Below are 7225 nucleotides of genomic sequence, written 5' to 3' on the forward strand. Positions count from 1 at the left end.
CAAATAGATCCTTTAAGAATACCATTAGTTGTTCCTCCAAATGTTAATAATTGTTGTAGAATTTATATCTGTTTATAAGTAAACAGTAGAATTTGTTTCGAAACAATTACTTATTTCACCCTATAATATAAGAAACTAACTAGGCATAGTCAAAATAAATTAGTAAATCAATTACATACATAAAACTAAGCACAGACTTAGACCTGGTGTTATATTCTTTAAAGCAGGGGGCCAAACTTTCTCTTTTATTAAAATGCAGATTATACTCATGTATGTTATGGTAATTAGTTAGACATGAAAAAATTAATTTTAAGGAGGCAGATGGCAAAACGAGGGGGAGTAAAAATATCCCAGCTTGCTTCATCGCACCTTCTTTTATATTTGTTGTTGTTCATCATAAATCTGTTTTCAAGACATCCATTCAGTTCAGCTGCTCTTCCAAATACTTTGCTGTCTGACAGAATTACAGTATCATTGGCAAACCTCAAGAATTTTTATTTCTTCTCCATGAGGATTAGTTCCCTTTCAGGTTTCTTTCTGGATTCCTTCACGCCTTGCCCAATGTACAGACTGAATAACGTCATGGATAGACTGCAACCCTGTCTCTCTCCCTTCTCAACCCCTCCTACTCTTCTGTACAAGTAGTATACATTCTTTTGCTCCCTGTATTTTATCCCTGCTACCTGCAAAATACCAAAGAGTGTATTCCTGTCAAAAATTTACAAACGCTGTAAATGAATGTTTGCCTATCTTCTAACCATACTCGTATTGCCACTTAGGCACATACAAAAGAATCAGAACTCTATACTGGCTTTTGAAATTGGTAGTTGTTTCTCTGGGAGGAGTGTCATGAGAAGGTTAAAAACGGAAGACAGTGGTGTTGCTGTCATCTTTGCTGCAATGTGGCTGCAATACAGGCCAGTTTTGTGGTACAGCTGGACAATATTTCTGATGTTGCAGGTAGTTGCCAAAGTATTGCCGCTGGTTTTCCGGCTGTCTGTACCTAGGGTAGAGAATATTTTTGTTTTGCGGGGCAATAATGATCTCAGTCCTTGACTGTAAATATTTCTCTCTCGACTTGCCTTTGTTTCCTACTTCTCTCACTGACAGCGCTGGTGTCGTGAGTTCGAGTGGAAACAATTGTGTTCGACTTTCGTTCAAAAGTGTACGGGTGTACGTGCAGCCACCTGTTTCGCTAGTTCTTTGTTGTTTTGTGTCTGTTGTGTACAGCAGTTGCAAAGGTGACACAGGAGAGAACTGCTGTATGGCCACAGACATTGAAACAGTGGCTGCAGGCTACAAAGTTGCTGGACAACATTGTTGGAGTATATTGTCAGCAATATGCAGTTTTTATGCCATGTATAAATGTAACTTTATGTTTATGGCTCTATTTGAAATAATTCACCCTTCTTCCTTTCTGTTCCAGGTAATAGGAGAAGAGTAATTTGAAGAATTGGCCTTTATTTTCAAGAAAAAGCCCATAGTCTTTAATAAAAAAAAAATACGTGTGTGTAGGATAAGGGGAAACATATTGAAGGACCAGCTGCAGAATGAAGAAATAATGGAAAGGGGTAAATTAATGTAATGGATCACTGACTGAAATAGAAGAGATAGGACAGAGAAAATGGAAAACGAGGAGGGAAGAAAAAGTACAGCACACAGGAAGTGTTTCGAAATATCGACACAGAGGACTATCTATTACACTGTGGAGAGAATATATTTAAATATATTGTGTGTAAAATCTATCCTGCGCATTTCAAAGTGTCAGCTTCGTCAGGCAAATACCACATCTCACATTAGCTAACTACCGACACTTGTCAGTAATTCCGGGCGTCACCGGACTTAGGGCTCGTCGCGTATACCACCCACTCTGTACTCCGTTTCCTTTCCAGAAATCAAATGAAACTTACGCGCCAGTCGGTCACCTGCCGAATCGTGCGTCTGTCAGTGGGTCTGCACTCCGTTCTCGGCAGGCTGCGTGGTGCGTGTCACTCGCTCCGAAATTATTTTCGTAGTAATAGATTTTTTTAAAAAAAGCCGATGTAATAAATGGAAAGGATAAACTGAACAGTAAATAACACATTGGCACTAATTTTTGACGGATAACACAGTGACGCTACTGCCTCGTCACGTAACATTTAATTTTGTACCTTTATTTGTAGGTTTTAGTCTTTGCTTTGCTGTATTCCGTGCCATTTTAAGGTCAGTCATTTTGTGATTAGTAGGGTTTTCGTGTGCAGTCCGACCGTATTTGATTCTCGTGTACTCTCCAACGTCTTCCCTCCCTTCCACCCCTTTTCGACACACTTTGCGATCTTCATTTTTGACTACCCTGTCGTGTGGCAAACTGTGGAGCTCAAACAATGGTCTAACTGCAGATATGAGTTAAGTGCCTAGGTAGCATTGTGAATGTAACAAAGAACCGCCATGTTAACTTTGCATTGAAGTGTGTGTGTGTCTGTGTGTGTGTGTGTGTGTGTGTGTGTGTGGGCGCGCGCGCGGTTGCACACATCTGCGCATTTCTTAGGGTTCCCTGCTTGAGTGTGTAGGGCTTTCCGTTTCCTACACTATTGCTTCTTTGCAGTAATTTATAGTTGTTATGGGAAAGCTGTTTATTGTGTTCTTTGCTCATATCACAAGTAACACAGTGTCCTCACTTGAACTGAAGCAGCTCAACGAGTCTTACCTGTATTTTTTACACCTGTGGGGAAAGTCCCAAACTGTTCGTGTTTCTGAAAGCATAGTGTTCAGTCCCAGCATGTGTATAAACGCTCTCTGTAGGAACTCCAAACTTTAATTACTCTCTCCTTCACTCATTTGCCCACCATTCCTACACTTCGATTGAAAACTCAAATGGGCGAGGTGCCGTGTTTATTCGGTGTTGTGTGTAGGAGGTAAAATTGCGAGTCAGCTACTTGTACACCTTCTGTCATTTCTTTTTTTTTTTTTTTTTTTCCAAATCTTCTATACTTATCTGTGTGATCAGTAAGTAAAATATGTGCCGTGTACACAGTGCCCCGTCACTGCTAGATTCTGAGCAGCAAAGTGTGCGCTGTGCAGGTTTATTTCTGGTTTTCTTATGTAAAGAAAATTGGTGCTTTATTATATTCTTCCCTTGTAGATGCAAGATAATTCTATTTAAGCCCACATGGAGAGCTATGAGAATTGTCTAAAGCTAAGGTATATTACTTTGTTGTGTGTGTGTGTGTGTGTGTGTGTGTGTGTGTGGTCAGAGAAAAAGAGGTATAAATGTATGCACATTCTTGTTTGTAGAGGTTGTCTGTGAACGTTCTCTTTTTTGTCGACTAAAGTCCAGCAAGCAAGCATTTTTTCTCGTTTTGTAGAATATTTGAAAGTTTTGCAGTCTTACTTTCCCTGCACTACTCCAGAACTCGGGGTTAAAGTTTCAGTGGTGCTCTCCCTGAGCTGTTACTGTCTTCCGCGATTGTGATGTCAGGACTGTGGTTTACCCTCAAAACATTACCTGTTTATGTCGCATGTGTGCGCTTTGTGTGGAGTTCTGAATTATAATGCAGCTTTCCATCGCACTCTGTTGGAGTACTGTAAAAGTTTGGAGGGCAGAATAAAAGGCGAGAATTATGCGAGAACACAGTGTGGTCAGGATCCTCGTGCATTTGCTTTCTTCTGGGAACACTGTGGGCGGCTCGGGGTTGTCTGCTAACTTCTTCTATATCGGCACTATTGTGCTACCTTTTCCTCCACATCTCCTTCTGCAAAATGTCCCGCCGACACGAAACGGCGTATTCTGCCGGCATTCTGGCACACAGGTGCCCGATATTTGCTTTCCCGTCAGAGGGCGGTGCCCACGCGTGTCACAGAAAGTTTTCACCGCGAGGGCCCCCACCCTTTCCTCACCGTTTAAGTACTGTCTGTTTTCCAAGTGAAGTACGTATGTTAATTTGCACCCTCGTGCTCTTCTGGACTTTTAAGTACAAGTATTGTATACATATATTTTGTATTAGTTGATAGGCAGTCAAGCATTTATAAAATATTAATAACAACATTAATAATATTGATAATAATGTTATTATCTTAATCACAATAATAATAATAGGAATAAAATTTCTCGCAAATTTGGAAATGAAAATGTGCTCTGCGACTAATACTGCATATCGGACGCTGATTTTCGTAAATTTTCGAGAGCGTCGTGTCTCTGATTGGAAATATTTCACTTGTGTATACATGTTTGATATCTGGAAATCCCGAGAATTATTAGAATAAAGATTGTAATTAAATTTTCTCTCAGTTTGTTATTTAACCTTTCCTGGCCTGTCCCTGTTTTTTGTAGAAATAAGCAACTGATACTTCACTGCACTACTTTCAAAAGGTAAGTGTCGGGGTGTTTTTTAGCTTGCACAAAACTGACCATCTGTAGGCACAACCGTGGCCAGAGTCTCTACACTTGTACAAGCCAGTATCATTTCTCATAAAGCAACAAGCAACATGAAATTGGGTGGATTAATTATTTTTTTTACTGTGCTTCGTAATCTGAAGGGGACAAAATCTCAAGTGACTGTTTAATAGTGTAGATTTGTGCACTTACAAATATTTAGATTGATTGCTGCTCATTAGTCAGCACTGAACGATACGTGGGTTTATTTAATATTAGACTGTTAATTAACATTCACAGTGTCTGCCTGCTTTCCAGTGCCACCTCTTATGTGGTGAGTAGCGTCACCGATAGTGTATTGAGATGACTGTGAGCAGTTTTTCCACTGTTGTCAGCATCAGAAAGGGTGTTACTTAAAAAGTAAACCACAACGTTACAAAAGTGCCAGTCGGTTAAAGCTAAATTTATTTACACACTTGCACAGTAAGCTGGTATCAAGTGCTAGACTTTGCACAGCTCACCGCAATATCAGCTGCAAAACTTTTAGAACCCTATATTATGAAGTCTAAATCTGAAACTTCTGAAACCACTTCACTGTGTAGACGGTGCCGTGTTGTGTTAAAAGAATGTAGTGATACTGGTGGTAGAATGGATGAGAAGCCTCTGGTTCCTAATTAACAGGTACATTAAGCCTTACCTGCAAGTATACTACTGTCTCAATTTGAGCCAGCATCAAACCTCATCGCATCTAATGAATATTTCTGATCGGTAAATGGAATAATTCTAGGAGGCAACAGAGGAATTCTACAGACCAGAAGTCTGACATATCCGATAAAAACAGTTGTCTGTAGGGTGTTTGGAAATTCCTATTACAAACTTATAGACAGGAGTGAGTAGACAATATTTTGAATCGGAACCCCTGTCCAAAAATGTGCTACAGCCATTTGAAAACGGGTTTGCAAAGTAGGTGTGCAACAGGCTAGTCATGGTGAGAGGTGGTTGTATCGGATTGGCTGATGTCACTTGATGTCTCACCTACCTCTCTGACTTTCTTTGACCCTCATTCACATATCTGTGAGTCTTAGAGCAACATGGTTTAGTACACGTTTGAAGAATACACAGATACAATCCTTCTGTACAGCAAAGCTAACTAACGGAAGAGCTACTCGTTGCACTTGTCTAGATCGTTATCCACGGCATGTGACTGCGTCGCGTGCCCCTTTTGCCACAATTGCGCAACAGCTTCGAGAAAGGTGTATCTTCACCACCATGAGGCGTGACTGGATGCTCCGAGGAGACGCCGAACACCCGAATTGGAAGAGGCCGTATTGCAGCACGTCGGAAAGAGCCCTTCGATGAATACACGAGCAATTTCTTTAGTTATTAAGGAGTGGAATTGTAAAACAAGTGACATTCTGAGTTGCGTCTAATAAATTACTCCTAAAAGTGCTCACATTACTGGCACGTCTTCAAATGGTTGTAGCACAGAAACGTATTTCCGGACTTGCGTTTCTATTCCAAATATTACGTACTCGCTTCCTTCTACAAGTCCTAGAAGTTTGTATTGGGAATTTCCAAACAACCTGTACTTGAAAAAAGAAATGGAAATGTGAGGTAGCCTGTTAATAGTTCCAGTTTACCCACCCACACACAGTTGATCAACCCATCCTGAAAAGCTTTGCTGTGGGACAAGACAAAAGAAACAAGTAATTGTATCATAAACAAGTATTTTGATAACTCGTCCAGTCCCACATCAGAGAGATTACACTGGGAGATTTTCCGTTTGTTAAACAGCCAGGAGAATTGAAAGGACTGAAGCCCAGGCAGGGGCAGTAGAAAGCACCGTCGCAGAAGCACGCCTCGCTTTAACGCACATGCCGATTGGAGTGCAAACTGTTGCATCTTTACAAATTCACGACAGAAATAATCGCAGTTGCTGTTCAGTGAATGTGAAAAAGCAGTAACCTGAAGTGTGAGGACGAAGGTTACTACTAACACAGCAAGCAGACACAAAATGGCGGCAGCACCTGCACCGCTGCAGATCACGAACGCTCCGACAGAGAACTGCAAATTGCCGGATGAGACAGTTTTGTTACTGCGGGAGCTGGACTTGAGCATGTGTCCTCCAGCAGAAAGAGGTGCCCTTGACTAACCTAAACGGGATAGAATATAGGATTTATTCGGGCCAGTAATATTGGGGTTCCTGGAGTGGCAGCAGTTCTTCAGCCTCTGCAGCTAGTCGCCGTGTTGTGAATTATTACGAATAATTAAACTGAGGCCCAGGAAATTCCTCCACCTGCACAAGATTAGTCTTCAGGTTAGGCAAGCCTATAGTGATCTCTAAATGCTGGAGAAAATTTGATACCATTTAAATAGTGGTTAATTTGAGCGATTTTCAGAATATTATTCAGAGTGACTTGCAACACGCATCAAATGATTCGTAAATTTACATTTAGTGTAGATGTACTGTCGGAAATGGAAATTATATTTTATCTGGCTACTGTCTTTGTCAGGAAGACTGGACAGGACAAGCAGTTCTTACAACACACCTTGCAGCAGGCTAAAAAGTCCTGTGCTCTACAACCGGATGCTGTAACACTTAGCTTCCCTGTGGTATATCTCTATAGCCAAGGAGTTCACTTTTGCTCATGGCTGATAGCCACTAGATTTAATTTCACTTACTTCTTCTGTGTGAGCACTAAATCACAGCTGTAAAAAAAGAAAACTCTGATACTTTACCACATATTGCTACACTTCTTTGCACACTGTTTTGTTTTGGTACATTACCTCTGAAGTTTTGTGACTGTTTTACAAACACAGTATGTGTTACATTATTAAATTTGTACAGCTGCTTAGGTTTTCCCAGCACAAAAA

General features: G+C 40.7%; 1 protein-coding gene across 1 annotated transcript in view; it reads left to right on the forward strand.

Moving 5' to 3' along the window:
• LOC126213495 (cdc42 homolog) overlaps positions 1-4261 on the forward strand; it is a 51644-nt gene extending 47383 nt beyond the window's left edge. The window contains exon 7 of the mRNA XM_049941326.1: positions 1427-4261. The gene's annotated coding sequence lies outside the window, so the exon portion shown is untranslated. The remainder of the gene's footprint in view (positions 1-1426) is intronic.
• The last annotated feature ends 2964 nt before the right edge of the window (positions 4262-7225 follow it).

The sequence above is a fragment of the Schistocerca nitens genome, chromosome 11 (genome assembly GCF_023898315.1).
Source record: "Schistocerca nitens isolate TAMUIC-IGC-003100 chromosome 11, iqSchNite1.1, whole genome shotgun sequence".
NCBI classification, from domain to species: Eukaryota; Metazoa; Arthropoda; class Insecta; order Orthoptera; family Acrididae; genus Schistocerca; species Schistocerca nitens.